Source organism: Bos mutus, chromosome 2 (genome assembly GCF_027580195.1).
Source record: "Bos mutus isolate GX-2022 chromosome 2, NWIPB_WYAK_1.1, whole genome shotgun sequence".
Lineage (NCBI taxonomy): Eukaryota > Metazoa > Chordata > Mammalia > Artiodactyla > Bovidae > Bos > Bos mutus.
In genome coordinates, this window is record NC_091618.1 from 102,658,351 (window position 1) to 102,680,203 (window position 21,853).

The following is a 21,853-nucleotide window of genomic DNA, read 5'->3' on the forward strand; positions in this document are numbered from 1 at the left end:
TTACAAAAAAGAACTTCACAACCCAGATAATCACGATGATGTGATCACTCACCTAGAGCCAGATATCCTGGAATGTGAAGTCAAGTGGGCCTTAGAAAGCATCACTACGAACAAAGCTTGTGGAGGTGATGGAATTCCAGTTGAGCTATTTCAAATCCTGGAAGATGATGCTGTGAAAATGCTGCACTTAATATGCCAGCAAATTTGGAAAACTCAGCAGTGGCCACAGGACTGGAAAAGGTCTCTTTTCATTCCAATCCCAAAGAAAGGCAATGCCAAAGAATGCTCAAACTACCACACAATTGCACTCATCTCACGTGCCAGTAAACTAATGCTCAAAATTCTCCAAGCCAGGTTTCAGCAATATGTGAACTGTGAACTTCCAGACGTTCAAGCTGGATTTAGAAAAGGCAGAGGAACCAGAGATCAAATTGCCAACATCCTCTGGATCATGGAAAAAGCAAGAGAGTTCCACAAAAACATCTATTTCTGCTTTATTGACTGTGCCAAAGCCTTTGACTGTGTGGATCACAATAAACTGTGGAAAATTCTGAAAGAGATGGGCATACCAGACCACCTGACCTGCCTCTTGAGAATCCTATATGCAGGTCAGGAAGCAACAGTTAGAATTGGACATGGTTCCAAATAGGAAAAGGAATACGTCAAGTCTGTATACTGTCACCCTGCTTATTTAACTTATATGCAGAGTACATTATGAGAAACGCTGGGCTGGAAGAAGCACAAGCTGGAATCAAGATTGCCGGGAGAAATATCAATAACCTCAGATATGCAGATGACACCACCCTTATGGAAGAAAGTGAAGAGGAACTCAAAAGCCTCTTGATGAAAGTGAAAGAGGAGACTGAAAAAGTTGGCTTAACACTCAACATTCAGAAAATGAAGATCATGGCATCTGGTCCCATCAATTCATGGGAAATAGATGGGGAAAGAGTGGAAACAGTGTCAGACTTTATTTTGGGGCTCCAAAATCACTGCAGATGGTGATTGCAGCCATGAAATTAAAAGACGCTTACTCCTCGGAAGAAAAGTTACGACTAACCTAGATAGCATATTAAAAAGCAGAGACATTACTTTGCCACAAAGGTTCATCTAGTCAAGGCTATGGTTTTTCCAGTGGTCATGTATGGATGTGAGAGTTGGACTATGAAGAAAGCTGAGCGCCGAAGAATTGATGCTTTTGAAGTATGGTGTTGGAGAAGACTCTTGAGAGTCCCTTGGACTGCAAGGAGATCCAACCAGTCCATTCTAAAGGAGATCAGTCCTGGATGTTCATTGGAAGGACTGATATTGAAGCTGAAACTCCAATACTTTGGCCACCTCATGCGAAGAGTTGACTCATTGGAAAAGACTCTGATGCTGGGAGGGATTGTAGGCAAGAGGAGAAGGGAACAACAGAGGATGAGATGGCTGGATGGCATCACTGACTCGATGGACATGAGTTTGAGTAAACTCCAGGAGTTGGTGATGGACAGGGAGGCCTGACGTGCTGTGATTCATGGGGTTGCATAGAGTCGGATACAACTGAGCAACTCAACTGAACTGAACTGATGCACCCTACATAGGAGCACCTCAATGCATAAGACAAATACTAACAGACATAATAGGACAAATTGACACTAACACAATAATAGCAGGAGACTTTAACACCCTACTCTCACCAAGGGACAGATCATCAAAACAGAAATTTAAAAAGGAAACTCAAGGCTTAAGATACATTAGATGAGATGGACCTCATGGATATCTTCAGGACATTCCATCCAAATGCAGAAGAATACACCTTCTTTTCCAGTGTACATGGAACATGCTCCGGGATAGACCACATCTTGGGTCACAAATCAAACCTCAGGAAATTTAAGAAAACTGAAACTGTATCAAGCATCTTCTCTGACCACAATGCTATGAGACTAGATATCAATTATAAGAAAAAACTGTAAGAAACACAAACACACAGAGATTAAACCACACATTTCTAAATAACCAACAGGTTACTGAAGAAATCAAAAGGGAAATCAAAAAAATTCTAGAAACAAATGACAATGAAAACACAACAATGCAAAACCTATGGGTTGCAGCAAAAGCAGTTCTAAGAGGGAAGTTTATAGCAATACAATCCTACCTCAAGAAACAAGAAAAACATCAAATAGACAACCTAACTTTCCACCTAAAACAACTAGAAAAAGAACAACAACAAAAAAAAATCCCAAAATAGTAGAAGGAAAGAAATAATAATGGAATTGGTGCTAAGTACTTCCTTGCTTGCTAAGTACTTCCTAGTCTTTGTTTGGTGAGCCGTGGAAATCAGAAATCTCACATCATTATATCAAAAAATGAATATCTTTCTCTGTACTTTTGATCTGTATTTAATCATGGATCATACCGCAGATTGTAAAAGGTTTTATTTCAAGTATGTGTGAAATTTAATACATGGTTATTCATAAAAGTGAAAAAAAAAGAAATCATAAAGTTCTAAGCAGAAATAAATGAAAAAGAAATGAAAGAAACAATAGTAAAGATTAATAAAACTAAAAGCTGGTTCTTTGAGAAGATAAACAAAATTGACAAACCTTTAAACAGACTCATCAAGAAAAAAGAGAGAAGAATCAAATCAACAATATCAGAAATGAAAAAGGAGAGGTTACAACAGACAATGCAGAAATACAAAGGATTATGAGACTATTATGAACAACTATTTTGGAATAAAATGGATAACCTGGAAGAAATGGACAGATTCTTAGAAAAGGTCAATCTCCAAGACTGAACCAGGAAGAAATATAAATTATGAGCAACCCAATTATAAGCACTGAAATTGAAGCTGTGATCAAAAATGTCCCAAAAAACAAAAGCCCAGGACCAGATGGCTTCACAGGAGAATTCTATCAAACATTTAGAGAAGAGCTAATGCTTATCCTTCTAAAACTCTGTCAAAAAATTGCAGAGGAAGGAACAGTTCCAAACTCATTCTATGAGGCCACCGTCAACCTGATATCAAAACTAGACAAAGACTACACAGAAAAAGAAAAGTATAGGCCAACATGACTGGTAAACATAGATATAAAAATCCTCAAAAAATTTTAGCAAACAGAATTCAGCAACACATCAAAAAGCTCATACACCATGGTCAAGTTGGGTTTATTCCAGGAATGCAAACATTCTTCAATATACACAAATCAATCAGTGTGATACACCATAGTAACAAATTGAAAGACAAAAATCATATGATAATCTCAATAGATGCATAAAAAGCCTTTGACAAAATTCAGCACCCATTTATGATTAAAACTCTTCAAAAAATGGGCATAGAAGGAACGTACCTCAACATAGTAAAGGCCATATATGATAAGCCTACAACAAACATTCTTAATGGTGAAAAACTGAAAGCACCCCCCCTAAAATCAGGAACAAGAGAAGGGTGTCCATTTTCTCCACTGTTATTCAACATAGTTCTGGAAGTCCTAGTAAAGCAATCAGAGAAGAAAAACAAATAAAAGGAAAACAGATCAGAAAAGAAGTAAAGCTCTCACTCTTTGCAGATGACATGATATTGTACATAGAAAACCCTAAAGATAGTATCAGAAAATTACTAGGGCTAATCAGTGAATTTAGCAAAGTTGCAAGATATGAAATAAATACACAGAAATCACTTGCATTTCTATATACTAACAATGAAAAATCAGAAAGAGAAATAAAGGAACCAATCCCATTCACCATTGCAACAAGAAGAATTAAATATCTAGGAATAAACTTACCTAAGGAGTCAAAAGAACTGTACACAGAAAAGCATAAGACATTGATGAGAGAAATCAAAGATGACATAAACAGATGGAGAGATATTCCATGTTCCTGGGTAGGAAGAAACAATATTATGAAAATGAATATAATACCAAATGCATTTACAGATTCAGTGCAATCCCTATCAAATTACCAATGGCATTTTTCACAGAACCAGAACAAAAAATTTTGCAATTCATATTGAAACACAAAAGATCCCAAATAGTCAAAGCAGTCTTGAGAAAGAAGAATGGAGCTGGAGGAATCAATCTTCCTGTCTTCAGATTATACTACAAAGCTATAGTCATCAAGACAGTATGGTACTGGCTCAAAAACAGAAATATAGACCAATGAAACAAGACAGAAAGCCCAGAAATAAACCCACGCCCTATGGGTACCTACAATGGGGCAAAGACAGCCTCTTCAATAAATGGTACTGGTAAAACTGGACAGCTACGTGTATAAGAATGAAATTAGAACACTTCTACTACCATGCATATAGATAAACTCAAAATGATTTAAGATCTAAATGTAAGACTAGAAACTATGAAACTCTTAGAGGAACACATAGGCAGAATATTCAATGATATAAATCAAAGCAAGATCCCCTATGACCCACCTCCTAGAGTAACAGAAATGAAAACAAAACTAAACAAGTGGGACCTGATTAAACTTAAAAGCTTTTGCACAGCAAAGGAAACTATAAGCAAGGTGAAAAGACAACCCTCAGAATGGGAGAAAATAATGGCCAGTGAAACAACTGACAAAGGATTAATTTCCAAAATATACAAGCAGCTCATACAACTCAATGCCAGAAAAACAAACAACCCAATCAAAAAGTGGGGGAAAGACCTAAACAGACATTTCTCCAAGGAAGACATACAGATGGCTAACACACACATGAAAAGATGCTCAACATCGCTCATTATTAGAGAAATGAAAATCAAAACCACAGTGAGATATCACCTCACACTGGTCAGAATGGCCATCATCAAAAAGTCTACTAACAATAAATGCTGGAGAGGGTGTGAAGAAAAAGGAACACTCTTGCACTGTTGGTGGGAATATAAATTGATACAGCCAATATGGAAGACTGTATGGAGAGTTTTTAAAGAACTAAGAATAAAACCACCTTATGACCCAGGAATCCCACTCCTAGGCATATGCCATGAGGAAATCAAAACTGAAAAAGACACATGTATCCCATTGTTCACTGCAGCACTATTTACAATAGCTAGAGCATGGAGGTAACCTAGATGTCCACTGACAGATGGATGGATAAAGACATTTTGGTACATATACACAATGGAATATAATTCAGCCATATAAAGGAATGCATTTGAATCAGTTCTGATGAAATGGATGAACTTGGAACTTATAGAGTGAAGTGAGTCAGAAAGAGAAAGATAAATATTGTATCCTAACTCACATATATGGAATCTAGGAAAATGGTACTGAAGAATTTATTTACAGGGCAATAATGGAGAAAAAGACATAGGGAATAGACTTATGAACATGGGGAGAGGGGAGAAGAGGGTGAGATGTATGGAAAGAGTAACATGGAAACTTATATTACCATATGTAAAATAGATAGCCAACCTGAATTTGCTGTATGGCTCAAGAAACTCAAACAGGGGCTCTGTATCAACCTAGTGGGCTGGGATGAGGAGGGAGATGCGAGGGAGGTTCAAGGGGATTATATGTATACCTATGGCTGATTCATGTTGGGGTTTGACAGAAAAAAACAAAATTCTGTAAAGCTTTTATCCTTCAATTAAAAAGAAACAAAAATGGAGAACATGGAGAGAAAGAGAGAAAAAAAAAAAGAAGGGACAGTCATGACCAAGGAAATCAACCCTGACCATTCACTGGAAGGTCTGATGCTAAAGCTGAGGCCCCCAGTACTTTGTCCACCTGATGGGAAGAGCCAACTCATTGGAAAAGACCATGATGCTGGGAAAGATTGAAGGTAGAAGGAGAAGGGAGTGAGAGAGGATGAGATGATTGGATGGCATCACTGACTCAGTGGACATGAGTTTGAGCAAACTCTGGGAGACAGTGAAGGACAGGGAAGCCTGGCATGTTGTTGTCTATGGGGCTGCAGAGTCGGACCTGACTGAGTGACTTAACAACAACAACAAAGTCATTACCAGCATGTGAGCTTGAAATGGTCACCACTGTAAGCAACTGGCCCTCAATCCTACTGGGAGCCTCTGAAGATCTTTATGGAATCTGTTTCAGAATTGTCCACCTAAAGGACAAAAGAAGAGAGCACTTTTACCATCAGTGGACTCTGACTCTCTACAGCTTAAAAGAATAGAAGAGAAATTTAGAGCAGAGAAGACCACAGACTCAACTGCGCTGTGAAATGAGTGTGAGATGGATACATCTCTATGCATGAAAAGCACACACTAGAACAATTTTCCTAACTTTCTATGCTTTATTCTGAGACTGCCTTTAATTTTCATTCATACTTACCTGCCGGGGTCCAGCCCCGGCTGATCCAGGGTATTCGAAGGGGAGACGGCTTCGGCGACTATTTAAATATTCATCAAAGATATAAAAAGTAATAGAATGAGGATAGCTCAGTAGGAAAATTCAGTGGAGAAAAGAGGCTGAGTAGCTTGGTTTACGTGGGAGACCAATAAACCTTCAAGACAAGAAGCTTGCACCACTTACGTAGGCCGCAGGCATCCTTCCGTTCTCCCGAGGGAGAGGAGACACTGAGGCCTCCCCGGTCGGATCTTAGAAGCCCAGGCATAATTAGTAAGCATGGCGGGTTCCGCGCTCCAGATGGAGACTCAGCCAGAGTGAGAGAGAGAGCGACATGGGGAGACCAGTATTTTGAGGAACTGATCCCCATTCTTTATTTTCCAGAGTCTGTTTTTATACACTGAGATGTTATACAAAAGTCACATGGGGACAGCAGTCCTGACTTTTATTATAAAAGTCAGGTGCTTCATACAAATGTATACAGAGGTCTTAGGGGTGTTACATCATCTTCTGGCCAGGGGGGGCTGCTGACAATTTATGACCCTCTCCTTGTGACAGTGGTCAGTCAACCAGAACACTTTTTTCTCCAAGGGTGATTATTCTTAAAACAGACGCCACCCAAATAAAGTTACATTCCTATAGGGTGAGGGTGTAGCGGGTTTTAGTTAAGGAAAGAATTTACTTAGCCTAAGGTCTAATGTGATATATATCAAAGGTTAATACTTATTTCTTCTATATATTCATTAATGTGTGTAAGGGCAGGGGATGTGGAGTCTTAGCAACAAACATTGGCTCAACAAATGAAAAACCCTTCACCAATACAATTTCTAATCAGCCCACTATACTTATACTAATGGTTTTCTAACTTTTCTAAGGAAACTGTTTTAGAAGGTTTAAAGCATCTCGTGCCTCTCACGGTTGGGAGGCTGGGAGCAATCACATGTGGCCGGACAAGCCTGTCAGGCAGGCTAGAGAACCTTCAGAGGAGTTTGTAAGTTGAAACTCTCCTGTCATGCCCAGGAATTATTATTAACTGGAGCTCTAAGTTAACTCCTTCTCCGAAAGAGGTGGTGGGGGACAGCCCCCCGTAAAGTCAGAGGTGTAGGTGAGAGCACAAAGTAGTAAAGTAGGCAGGCTCTGGTTATGGGGGTAGATGCTTGAGGATTTCCAGGGGGACTCCTAAGACTGGATCCCGCCTTTGCGTATGTCGAGCCTCCTTCCTCATGACCTTTGTCATGGGCGGAGTGTCTCACGCCGGCCCCCAACACTTACCCATTTCTATTTCTTAGATAACTCTTCTCCATATTAGGTTATTTAGAAGATAGTGGAGGAATTAGATGACAATAGGGTTCTGTAATGGCACCCCACTCCAGTACTCTTGCCTGGAAAATCCCATGGATGGAGAAACCTGGTAGGCTTCAGTCCATGGGGTCGCTAAGAGTCGGACACGACTGAGCGACTTCGATTTCACTTTTCACTTTCATGCATTGGAGAAGGAAATGGCAACCCAATCCAGTAATCTTGCCTGGAGAATCCCAGGGACGACAGAGCCTGGTGGGCTGCCATCTATGGGGTCGCACAGAGTCGGACACAACTGAAGCGACTTAGCATAGCATAGCATAGCATAGGGTTCTGTATTATTTTGTTTCCCTCCATGATCTCCTGACAAATGGTAACTACTGAATAGTTTCACGAATGAAGAGATTAACACTTAATTCCACTATAACTTATCTTCACAACATTGGTTACTTAACTGGAGACTTAACCTAAGTCTGGTTCCCTATCAAATTATGGAAAAATAACATCTGTCCTTTAGATATGAGGTTTTAGTAAGGATAAAATCAGATAAAAATTTATGAAAGCACTCTTCAATTGAAAAGTACTTTTCAAATTTAAGTATGCTCTCATACCATTTCAGGCTTTTAGTATCTAATGTTCTCCTTGATGCACAATTATTTTCTGCAAATTTCAAGAAAGGGACCCTTTAAGGCTCTCTCCGAACAAATATCATTTAGCCAGGAAACTCAGGGCTTCCAGGACTTCATCACAGTCCTCTTTTTCTTCCACTGTGTCCAATAGAAATTCATTATACAATAAAAATTAAAAAGCAAACTGTGGCTTGCCCTGGTAAAGGTTGCTATTTTCTTCTCGAACAAAGCATTCAGGGGCCATTTGAGGGGTTTTCTTGGCACCCAGGCTGGATGTGTGATGGACTGAAAAAGCTGCTCAGCGCCCACAGTGCTGAACACTCCAAGTTCTAAATATATAGCTGGAAAACTTCCCAGATTGTACATCTGCCTCTCTAATTTACACCTCCAAAGATGAGGGTGAGCAAGAAAGAGGTGAGAAGCCTTAATGAACTACGTGGAGCCTTTGCATGTGCTGTGGGACACTTCTCAGCACACATCAAAACCTGGCAGCAAGGACTAGGTGGTAAACATTTGAGCATTGAGTTTCAGTCATGTCCATAACATTTTAATGGTGACCTCGCTTTCAAAGAGTAAGCAAGATTCCCTTTCCCTCTTTTTTCTTATCTTCCCTCCATCCTTCCAAGATGCAACCTGGGTCTCAAATTAGACATTCACTAAATTCTTTCATTAAGTTGGTTGCCAAAACACTGGTCCCAGCAAGACTGGGGACTCTATTATCACATTCTGGATCTTTTCTTTTTTCCCCTAGATAGCTAGGGGGGAAAAGGCAATGGCACCCCATTGCAGTACTCTTGCCTGGAAAATCCTGTGGACGGAGGAGCCTGGTAGGCTGCAGTCCATAGGGTCGCTAAGAGTCTGACATGACAGAGCAACCTCACTTTCACTTTCATGCATTGGAGAAGGAAATGGCAATCCACTCCAGTATTCTGGAGAATCCCAGGGACGGAGGAGCCTGGTGAACTGCCATCTATGAGGTCGCACAGAGTTGGACACGACTGAAGCGACTTAGCAACAGCAGCAGCAGACTGCTCAGGATCAAATGTTCACTTTTTAATCAAGCTACTAAGACACCGAAATCCACAGGATAGGGCTGGCAAGAGCCTGTAAAATCTAAGTTGGTTGTAGTGAAAGAGGAACTAAGTTTATAGGGAGTACACTGCTGACTGTTCAATCTTAATTAACGGTGCTTCTCAGCAGGCCATCTTGCAGTCCACGGTGTTAAAGTAATAATCTGCTGCTTATACTTTGGGGAAGGACTTTTGATTATGATTATAAACTCAAGATAGCCCTCAACAGGACATTCCTCAAATCACAGCATAGCAGGTTGTGCCAACGTGTCCACATAAAAAAAAAAAATGCTTCTTTATTCTTTCAGGGCTTCTTAACTTGGAGTCTATGGACCCCAGATAGACCATGGATAAAATTCAATGTATGTATGAATGTGGATGGATAAAAATTATACCTTTACTTTTGCTAACTTCTAACTGAAATTTCTCATATCTTTCAAAAGTAAGTATAGTCTACAAACTTTAGTGTTATTAGCAAAACCTGTGACTTTATCATCAACAGAAACTATTTTCATAGCAGGTTACAGTTTTTGCAGGTGTCTCAAATAACATTTAGTTTTCCAACTATTTAAATTAGGGTAATTATAATATTAGGACCAGCAATATATACTGTTATTTTATGCAAATGTATTTTAGAACTCTTTATTCCCATACAGTTAGTTCCCACTGCCTTTCTATTTTTTTTTTCTCCTTTTGCATTTAAAAATATTAATCTGTGAAAAATTCACTGAACTGCCAAGGTGGTCTGAATGAAAAGTATGCTAACTCCTGTTAGACCGACCTACTACTTTCTGTTCTATGAAGCCTCCACAACTCTTAAGGGAGGGTTCAGCATGCCTGCCTATGCATTACTGACTTGCGCTTAATTTGCAAATCATAACTGGCACTTCTCATGTCCACACATATATCCTGCCCCTGCCTCAGACTGCTAACTCCTGAAGGCAGAGCCCCTTTTTCCTACATAATGTCTCTGGAGTGGCTCCACTTGGGGTCCACATCCCCAGATGTGTCACCTAACCCCAGATGCATCAACTATCTGGGCTGTGTCACTGTACCAGTTGCTCTGGTTTGCTTAACTATGAAATGAAGATAATGGTAGATACTTCCTGCATTTGCTCTAAAGAGTAAATGAGTAAAACTTTTAGAGCAATGCCTGGAAAACAGTAAGCACTCAACACATGTTAGCAAATCATTATCTTCATCTTTATTATCAGCAGCATCACCAACTACTGTGTCGTCTTCGTTAGTCGTGGTGATGGAGGATGTGAAAGAGGAAGTAACAGCACAATATCTGCCTGGCACACACCGAATGAATTGGCCAAAAAGTGTAGTTGGGTATTCTTGTAAGATGTTATGGAAAAAGAGGAATGAACTTTTTGGCCAACCCAATAATAAGCATTCAATTAATGTTTTTTGAATAAATGAAATAATGAGTGAATTGTTTCTCCTTCAAACAATAAATAACTGGATAAATTTATAATTCCAAATCTGAGAACATAAAATATATACATAAAATTATTAATCAACAGGTAATTGATAACTATAGGTAAATGACGACAACAGGTAATTGTGTTCAGTACTGTGCTATGTGATCCCAAGTCCTTTTACATGCTAGGGAATTCATGATTTTACAAGTTGAAGAAAAACAAAGTTCTCTCTCTTTCCCTTTTCTCTTTATCTGTTTCTAACACACACACACACAAACATACACACACACACACACACACACACACAATGACATGATGGATAAGATGCTAAAATACAAAGTGTTTGGAGATGCCTCCTTGAGGGGAGGAAATGATTGCTGACTTTGATGAATAAGTTTGAACGTTTGAATTCAGCAGTATCAAATTCCGTTCTCTTGACTGTGCTCCTACCCCAGCTCCCCAAATGCACTGGCTCCTCCATCACCCATTCCACAAGCGTTACTACTTCCCATCTGACCATTCCTTGCTCAGGAAATTATCTCTTCTACCATGAGGGATGCAGACTGTGAAGAGGAAAAAGGAGGTAATTCATAGAGAGGGTATTATGCAGAAGGAAAAAGAAGGAAAGGGAGCTATAGAGGAAAGGCTCAGGGGGAAGAATGTATTAATATTTAGTTGGTAGTCACCTGAGAAGCAAATGCTACTGATACCTACTCTATCATCTTAACTGAACATCCCTTTGGAATATTTAGTAGAAAACCAGTTCTAATGAAGTGGATGAAACTGGAGCCTATTATACAGAGTGAAGTAAGCCAGAAAGAAAAACACCAATACAGCATACTAACGCATATATATGGAATTTAGAAAGATGGTAACAATAACCCTGTGTACGAGACAGCAAAAGAGACACTGATGTATAGAACAGTCTTATGGACTCTGTGGGAGAGAGAGAGGGTGGGAAGATTTGGGAGAATGGCATTGAAGCATGTATAATATCATGTATGAAACGAGTCGCCAGTCCAGGTTCGATGCACGATACTGGATGCTTGGGACTGGTGCACTGGGACGACCCAGAGGGAGGGTAGGGGGAGGGAGGAGGGAGGAGGGTTCAGGATGGGGAACACATGTATACCTGTGGCGGATTCATTTCGATATTTGGCAAAACTAACACAATATTGTAAAGTTTAAAAATAAAATAAAATAAAATAAAAAAGTCCTTTGGTGGAAAAGTTCTAGTCCTGACTTTGTCACTAACTATCTTTATGATTTTATAATCCATGATCACTGGCTTTAGGAAAATTCATTTGCTCTCTTGGGATTTGAAATTTCTCTGCTGTACAAGAAAGCTCCAGATTATCTCTACAATTCTTTCTGTAACTAAACTCTAAATTTATGTCTCTTTTCATTTTATGTATAGTCTATGCAATGATTCCTCAGTTTTATTTTGTTCTTTTAATATAGACACAAACATAATATTTTCATCTGAATGTAAATAAATGAGCATTTAAAAATTACATTACATGTACATATAATATTTGGAACTTCCCTGGTGGCTCAGATAGTAAAGAATCTGCCTGCCATGCAGGAGACCTAGGCTCGATCCCTTGGTGGGGAAAATCCCCTGGAGAAGGGAATGGCTACCCAACTCCAGTATTCTTTCCTAGAGAATTCCATGGACAGAGGAGCCTGATGAGTTACAGTCCATGGAGTGACAAAGAGTTGGACATGATTGAGTGACCAATACATATATGCAATATTATATGTTACTTGGGGTTGCTAAGAGTCGGACACGACTGAGCCACTAATACTTTCTTTCACTTTCTGGTTCTATTGAACCGTAATAATGTCTTAGTTAATAAAACGTTTGTTCATTAGTTAACAATATAAACCAATTTGACTTAAATACCCAAAGTATGATAACAGGAAAATCATAAAACATTTTCAGTTTACTCATCAGTTGTCAAATAAAACAGAAAAATGAAAAATAAATAATGCATTTAACAAAATCAATACAATATTGTAAAGTAATTGGCCTCCAATTAAAATAAATAAATTTATATTAAAAATAATGCATTTAAATCTTTTAATAAATATCACTGTCACCACCACATAAAACAAATCTGGAAAGCCTATCTTTGATGATGTTTTAGGTGACATAGACTGAACTGTGCTTAATGCTAAATTAAATTTCTGTAGCATTTGATAGCATTTCTGTAGGAAAAATTTATGAAACTTTTATTTTCATAGCATTACAATGACATCCAGTGGCTGTGTCTTTAAGTAATATATATTTAGCTATTTTATACTTTTTGAGAGAGGGTAGTTTAATCTTGTTCTGAAACTTGTACTCTGGGTATTTCTAGGCTCTTATATAATAAATCTATACTTTCAATATTTACCCCAGAGGAAAGATAAAGTTTCAATAGGAATACTGCATAGTGAGCAAATTATTAATATTCTCAGATTCTTTCTGTCTTAATAGTGAATGCACTCTAAGGAATGAATATGACAATGCAGTTTAATTTCCTCATTTTTAGGTCTCCTTGAGACCTAAAGGCTTGAGGCTACTCTTCCCTGTGCGGACCTAAAGGGAATTTCAGAAGGGCTTTATCCTATGCTGTTTTAATTTCATTTATACTGGCCAATTTATTATTTGCTTGTGACTAGGTCTCAGTTTAGGTCCTACTTATTTTCCTTAGTCACTTACTGCTGCCACAAAAATAGTCTTAGGAAGCCTTGGGACAGCCTTTACTTATCTGCCCTCAAAGAACGTATTTTTAAATTTTTTCTATTTAGAGACTAAAGGGGTTACCTTAGCAACGGCTGCAATGTACATATTCCACTGGGATTTTGTTAGTCTGACTTTTTATAGCAACGTAATATTAACAGAGCTCGAGAATGTGGGCACACTTCTTTATAAAGCAAACTTTCAATCTAGGTCACAGATTTGGTTCTCAGAGAAATCTGAGAACTTCATATAACTGAAACTATGACTTCACAGTCTTTTAATAATCATGAATCATTTCAAAATAATTCCACTTACATCTTACCTCTTTTTAAAATAAAGAAGTTGTGGTGCAGGAAGAGAATGAGATGATGGAAGGGATAAATTGAGCTTTTGTTAAAATGTGAAGAATAGAATAATAAATTAGGGGAAAATTTCTAAAACGATGGATAAGTTTCAAGCTTATCATTATGTGACTCTTTGGGAGTAGAAAGATAATGTTTAAATAAATAAATATTCTCCAAGTTTTAAGAAAAAGTCATGCAGTTTTAAAGTATAAATTTGATGAATGCATTTCAATAGTTTGTTACTTGAACAGCTGATGATATATACAGTAAGAACTTACTTTTTTACTATTGTTGGAAAGTGTCATATTCTCCATAAATGAATTTAACAGTTAAAATCCGGTTTGCTTTCTGCCAGAATGATGTGAATGTGTATGTGTACCCAGTGGGGACATTACAAATATGTTACACATATTCTTACTTTGGTCTAAAGCTGTTAGTGTTTGCTGCCCCTGCTAGAACTTAGAGAGTCAATAAAAATATGCTCACGAGGAAAAATTATTCCCAAAGCCCGTCCCCCGTTGTTAGCTGATTTATTTATTTTTTTAAAGTACAATTAACTTTCAGCTGACTCTTTTTGTAAGAATGATAAAAGTTCTCATAAAGGAAGTTTTTAGAAATAGGCATGATAACTAATGAGCATATATTTATTATACACATATATTAATGCATTATAAACATGTATATAAATTCTAATCAGTTTTATTTTTCAACCCTCATCCCATTCTACTTCCACCTCAATCTGAATAAACACTGATGACTTTATTGGACATATTTGTAATGTATTCTGTTATGAAATGATTTTACAAAAATACAAATCAAAGGCAAGAACTTTAATTTCTTAGTGATTCCTGGGCACAACTGTCACCATCAACAATGTTTCAAACTGGAATCCAGTAAACCCCTGACGAGCTGTTAGGTTGTTGGGATGACTATTTGCTCTCCATACTTAAGAATATATAATAGCTTGATTTTAAAAATATTTATTACTGTTTTTCATGTTCTATTTCTTGTTACTTTTGTTATTGATTATAACTTTTCTCAAGCTCTCACCTTTGTTCTCTAATGAATTATGTTATCCTGCAATAGATTGAGAAATTAGGATAAATCTACTTAGACTTTACATAAATTTAATAAATGCTTGTTAAGCAGAATTTTTTTGTAGTGCAGTGCACTAATGCATTAACAGAATACCAAGATGTCTAAGATATAGATGTCTGATATATATCCTCTTTCTTTAGTATTTTAAGTCTATATTTATATATTTTAATGCTATCCACAGATGCATAGCACCCCCCCATTATCAACATTCCTCACTAGAGAGGTACACGTGTTACAATTGATAAACCTGTATTAAAACACCATAATCATTAAAAATCCACAGTTGGCATTACTATTAACTCTTGGTATTGTACCTCTATGGGTTTAGACATTTATCTATGTATAATGACATGTCTCCATCGTTACTGCATCACACAGTGTATTTTCACTGCCATAGAAGCCTCTCTGCTGCACTTGTTCATTCTTCCTCCACTCCTCCAACCCTTGTCAGTGACTGATTTTTTTCTTTTTTTTTTTTTTACTGTCTCCACAGTTTTAGCTTTTTCCAGAATGTCATATACTTGAAATCAAATCTATTAAAACCTCTTCAGATTGGTCTCTTTCACTTAGTGATATGCATTTAAGTTCCCTCCATGTCTTTTCATAGCTTGATAGCTCAATTCTTTTTAGCACTGAGTAATAGCATATTCAAAAGCAGAGACATTACTTTACCAACAAAGGTCCGTCTAGTCAAGGCTATGGTTTTTCCTGTGGTCATGTATGGATGTTAGAGTTGGACTGTGAAGAAAGCTGAGTGCTGAAGAATTGATGCTTTTGAACTGTGGTGTTGGAGAAGACTCTTGAGAGTCTCTTGGACTGCAAGGAGATCCAACCGTCCATTCTAAAGGAGATCAGCCCTGGGATTTCTTTGGAAGGAATGATGCTAAAGCTGAAACTCCAGTACTTTGGCTACCTCATGCGAAGAGTTGACTCATTGGAAAAGACTCTGATGCTGGGAGAGATTGGGGGCAGGAGGAGAAGGGGACAACAGAGGGTGAGATGGCTGGATGGCATCACTGACTCAATGGACGTGAGTCTCAGTGAACTCCGGGAGATGGTGATGGACAGAGAGGCCTGGCATGCTGTGATTCATGGGATCGCAAAGAGTCGGACACGACTGAGTGACTGAACAGTTTCATTGTCTGTATGTACCATAGTTTATTTATCCATTCACCTACAGAAAGATATCATGATTGCTTCTGGAATTTGGCAATTATGAATAAAGCTGCTATAAACATTGGTATGTAGGCTTTTGTATGGACAGATGTCTTCAACTCCTTTGGATAAATACCAAAGAAGGTGATTGCTGGATCATGTATAAAAGTGTTTAGTTTTGTAAAAAACCACCAAACTGTCTTCCATAGTTGTACTCTCCTGACTCCCAGCTGCAATGAATGAGAAAGACAGACAGTGCTAAGTCATGTCCGACTTTTGAGATTCCACGAATTAACTGTAGCTTGCCAGGCTCCTCTGTCCATGGGATTCTCCAGCCAAGAATACTGGAGTGGGTTGCCATTTCCCTCTCCAGGGGAATCTCCTGACCCAGAAAGTTCCTTTTATCTCATGTCCTCAAAGCATTTGGTGCATGAGTGTACTGGATTTCGACCACAGTGGTATCATGTTTTAATTTGCACTTTACTGATGCCATATGATGTGATGTTTAGATTTTTACTGTCTATATTTCTCAATATATTGAATTCAGTATTCCCCTCTCTCTTGTTCTCTCATCTCTCTGTATCACTACATTTCCTTCCTTAGAATCAGAGTTGAAGACATTTGTCCATTCAAAAGCCTACACACCAATGTTTATAGCAGCTTTATTTATAATTGCCAAATTCCAGGAGCAATCATGATATCTTTCTGTAGGTGAATGGATAAATAAACTATGGTACATCCAGACAATGGAATAATTCCATTGTTTCAGCCATCTCTTCTATATGTAAGAACACAAAATTTTGAGTACTTGTAACAAACTCGAAAATATAAATCTTTCAGTCAACCAGAGGCTGCTACCTTAAGGGCTTCCCAGGATATTGTCTTTTTCATAATCACCACTTTTGTTAGTTACTAACCAATGGGGTGAAAAATCTCAGAATAACTTTGACACCCGTTTTCTACCTCAAATTTCAAATCTTGTGGAATCACATTTCTAATGTCTTTTATACCTGTATATCACATGTATTCCTTTATTTTTTTTTCCAACTGGGGAACAGATAGAGATGATGAGACTGAACAAGGTTGATGGGGTTCAAAGCTCCAGCCACTGGTCCACACGGCCTCACTTTGAAAAAATGCAAGCACCTCAGAGATCCTTTTCATTCTTCTTTGTTTACATCTATTTTCCAGAAAGTGGGACTTTGTCACATTGTGACTCCAGGATAAGCTCCTTATTATTAGAGTTTAGTAAGAAAACTGAGGCTCACCATTCATATATATATATACATTTACAGGTGTTATATAAATTAATAGGCCAGTTAAGGAAATACTGCACAGAAGTAGTGAGAAGTGAGTTGTCTATGCACGCTTCCTAAGTGGCATTAGTGATAAAGAACCTGCCTGCCAATGCAGGTAGATGTAACAGACACAGAATTGATCCCTTTGTTGGGAAGATCCCCTGGAGGAGGGCACAGCAACCTACTCCAACATTCTTGCCTGGAGAATCCCATGGATAGAGGAGCCTGGTGGGCCACACAGTCCACAGGGTCACATAGAGTCAGACATGACTGAAGCAACTTTGTATGCACGCATGCGTGAGTTGTCTAAGCAGGCTTCTCCTGCTATCCAAAAGTACAGCATTCTTAATGATGTAAAGCAAAGAAGTTATCAACTTAGTTCACATATTGCTGAGATGCACAAAATAAATGGAGATAAAGCCCAGATGCTGATATCAAGAGTTCAAAGCTATGAAGGTTGATGCTGAGATGTTAAATGTCATTTCGGAGGAAAGAGCTTGGTGGTATAACTTTTGCTGCTTGACTCCGTGCTGCCTGTATAATGGCTTGCTGCAAAACACAGCAAATAGCTGAATGCTGTTTCCACTTTTTGTCTTTTTTGTAAAAATGAAAATCCTCTTCAGGTTTCTTTTGATTAGCAAAAATAGATACGAATGCAGGTAAAATGTATTTCTGTTTTAAATTCTTCCCTGAGATTTGTGTCCTGAATTGATAAAAAAGAAAGACTGATTTTCATACAATAGTGTACTTTCCTCATGCTAAACTCCACCTGTTTATCCACTTTCATCTTTCTTGGAACCTATACGCAACCACGTATAACTAAACAGTTGCTAGTCCACATTCCTTGTCCCCTCTCACCTCCATGGTTTTGCTCATGCTGTTCTGTTATCTAAAATTCATACTTGATCAATCTACAATTGAATCTACAATTCATTTTTCTAATTTCAGCCTTTTCTGATGATCCCAGCTATAATTCCTTCTGCCATCATCTATATATGTCTTAACTTTACTCCAAGGATGAATTACTTTTTCACTAATAAATATTTTTTTCTTAAACAATATTACCATAGGTTTTCATAGGTATTCTTTTTAAAGAAATAACTTTCTAGCCCTAGTTTGCTATGAGTTGGAAACAATGGAAACAGTGAGAGACTTTATTTTCTTGGTTTCCAATATCAGTGCAGATGGTGACTGAAGCCATGAAATTAAAAGATGCTTGCTCATTGGAAGAAAAGCCATGACCAACTTAGACAGCATATTACAAAGCAGAGACATTACTTTGCCGACAAAGGCTCATCTAGTCAAAGCTATGGTTTTTCCAGTAGTCATGTATGGATGTGAGAGTTGGACCATAAAGAAGGCTGAGTGCCAAAGAATTGATGCTTCTGAACTGTGATATTGGAGAAGACTCTTGAGAGTCCCTTGGACTGCAAGGAGATACAACCAGTTAATCCTAAAGAAAATCAATCCTGATTATTCACTGGAAGGACTGATACTGAAGCTGAAGCTTCAATACTTTGGCTACCTGATGCAAAGAACCGACTTGTTGGAAAAGACCCTGATGATGGGAAAGATTGAAGGTGGGAGGAGAAGGGGACGACAGAAGACAAGATGGTTGGATGGCATCACCGACTTGATGGACATGAGTTCGAGCAAGCTCTGGGAGTTGGTGATGGACAAGGAAGGCTGGTGTGCTTTAGTCCATGGGGTCACAAAGAGTTGGGCACAACTGAGCGGCTGAACTTAACTGATATACACATATACAGAGCTTTGGTTTGCTTGGTTTTACAAAAGTGGATCATTTTATCTTCACTTTCTTTCATACTTAAAAAATATTCTATCTTCCCTTCACAGTAACAAAAAGAGATTTGATCCCTTAAAAAAAAAGTCATTCATAACATTATATAATATGAATGATATAAATTTCAATACACACAAATCAATCCTGCTAGGCATTCTTAAGACAATTTTGTATTTCAATTCCAGGCTTTTATTGATATTTTTGCTTAGAATGTTTATCAAATATTTAAAGAGTCCTTTAAGTTCTGATTTCAAAAGCACAGTCCTTTTAGAAAGGTAGGTAGATAAAGAGAGAGATTTAATGTCAACAAAATTGTCCTCTCCTATTGGTCACCGCTTACTTTGAAATCTGTTTTAATTGTCATTTAATTATAATAATCTCCTGAGTACTTTTTCAGATGAGGTAGATCAGATAGTGTAAAATGACTGAATCAGTTTCCATCTTCATCATTTTACCTTTTCTAGAATATCATTATCCTGAGAAAACTCAGAAGGGTATGGAAATCAGAGGCCTGTGATCAAGCCATCTTTTTGCCAAAACTTGAACTGATGCCTGCCCTTAATTTATGGAACATCATTTCCATCATTAAAGTACAGTTGTTCTTAATGAAACTTTTTCTTAACCGTGTACGGAGACAATGCATTTATGTATTTATATACTGCACACATCTTTTACAGTTTACCAGCACTGAACCAGCATAATTTCTTTCTGTTTAGGTTCATGATTTTTTTTTTTTTTGGTCTTCTGTATTGTCAAATGGATGTTCCTGGCTAGCTTCATTTTTCCAATGTTAAGAAAAAGGAAGCACAATTGTTATTTTTTATTGTTATTAATTACAATGCTGTGGCTCTTTGCAACTTGTTTATATGGAAACAGTATAGATCTTGCCTCTTCAGTATCTTAAGTTCCGTTCAGTTCATTCACTCAGTTGTGTCCAACTCTTTGCAACTCCATGAACTGCAGCATGCCAGGCTTCCCTGTTCATCACCAGCTCCCAGAGCTTGCTTAAACATGTCCATCGAGTGGGTGCCACCATCTAACCATCTCATCCTCTGTCATCCCCTTCTCCTCCTGCCTTTCATCTTTCCCAGCATCAGGGTCCTTTCAAATGAGTCAGTTCTTCACATCAGGTAGCCAAAGTATTGGAGCTTCAATACTCTGTACCATTAATTTACTTAATACCATTGATTTAATATTGTTTACATTGTTACTTAGGATGCTGCATCATCCATCATGCTGACCCTGAATGCTGTGCTTAGTTGCACAGTTCTGTCTGACTCTTTGGACAGGCAAAAATACTGGAGTAGGTTGCCATGCCCTCCTCCAGAGGATCTTCTGAACCCAGGGATCAAATCCAGGTCTCCCACATTGCCAGCAGATTCTTTATGATCTGAGCTACCAGGGAAGCCTGTTGACCTTGTATGCTAGCTTTTAGTATTTAGTTGTTAACTGAGCATCATTGATAATTTTCCAGGGTATGCAGGAAAATGTGAAAGATAATTTTTGTTCATGTTAAATTTCCCATTTGGTATTTCATAACATAAATTACACATCTTCCACCTATATTCTCTCTGTATAGGTTATAATCACTTCATTCCCAAAACGTGATTTTGTTCAGTGCTTTCCCCATATGGTCATAAGCAGATGACAGGCAAAGACCTATAGGCAGACCAAAAAGAGCATTCTATTTGCGCAAGGAATAGCTATCCTTTTCTGGTATAGCTTAGGGCCAAACCAGGACAGCACAGTGTCACCAACTGTTGAATGCAAAACATGAAGTAATTGCTTTGAAAGCCCCTAGAAAAGATAGGTGCAGTGCCTCCAGGGGGCTACCCAACATGTAAACCAGAGCCATTCTAACAGATGGAGAGACTGTCACAGACTTTAAATATGAGGATACAAATCAGAAGGCATTGGCAACCCACTCCAGTACTCTTGCCTGGAAAATCCCATGGACGGAGGAGCCTGGTAGGCTGCAGCCCACGGGGTCACTAGGAGTCCGACACGACTGAGCAACTTCACTTTCACTTCTCACTTTCATGCATTGGAGAAGGAAATGGCAACCCACTTCAGTGTTCTTGCCTGGAGAATCCCAGGGACGGAGGAGCCTGGTGGGCTGCTGTCTATGGGGTCGCACAGAGTCGGACATGACTGAAGCGACTTAGTAGTAGCAGCAGCAGATCAGCTGAGAGTGAAAGGATAGAAAAAGACTGGCCAGAAAATAATAAAAGGAAGTGGTATCACTATATTTAATATCAGTGAAGAACATAAGGCAAGGAGAGTTGCCAGAAACAAAGAACATTTCATAATGATGAAAAGTTAACTCAGTGAGGAAATGTAACAATAATACATATATATTCAGCTAACAAAATATCTTCAAAGAATATTTGAGCTTTGGGAATATGAGCAAAATGTGCAGATACAGATTTACCACTGAAAATGGCACCCCACTCCAGTACTCTTGCCTGGAAAATCCATGGACGGAGGAGCCTGGTAGGCTGCATTTCCTGGGGTCGCTAAGAGTCGGACACGACTTTCACTTTTTATTTTCATGCATTGGAGAAGGAAATGGCAACCCACTCCAGTGTTCTTGCCTGGAGGATCCCAGGGACGGGGAAGCCTGGTGGGCTGCCGTCTATGGGGTCGCACAGAGTCGGACACGACTGAAGCGACTTAACAGCAGCAGCATATCCATTATGTTTTAAAAAATAATGTGTTAATT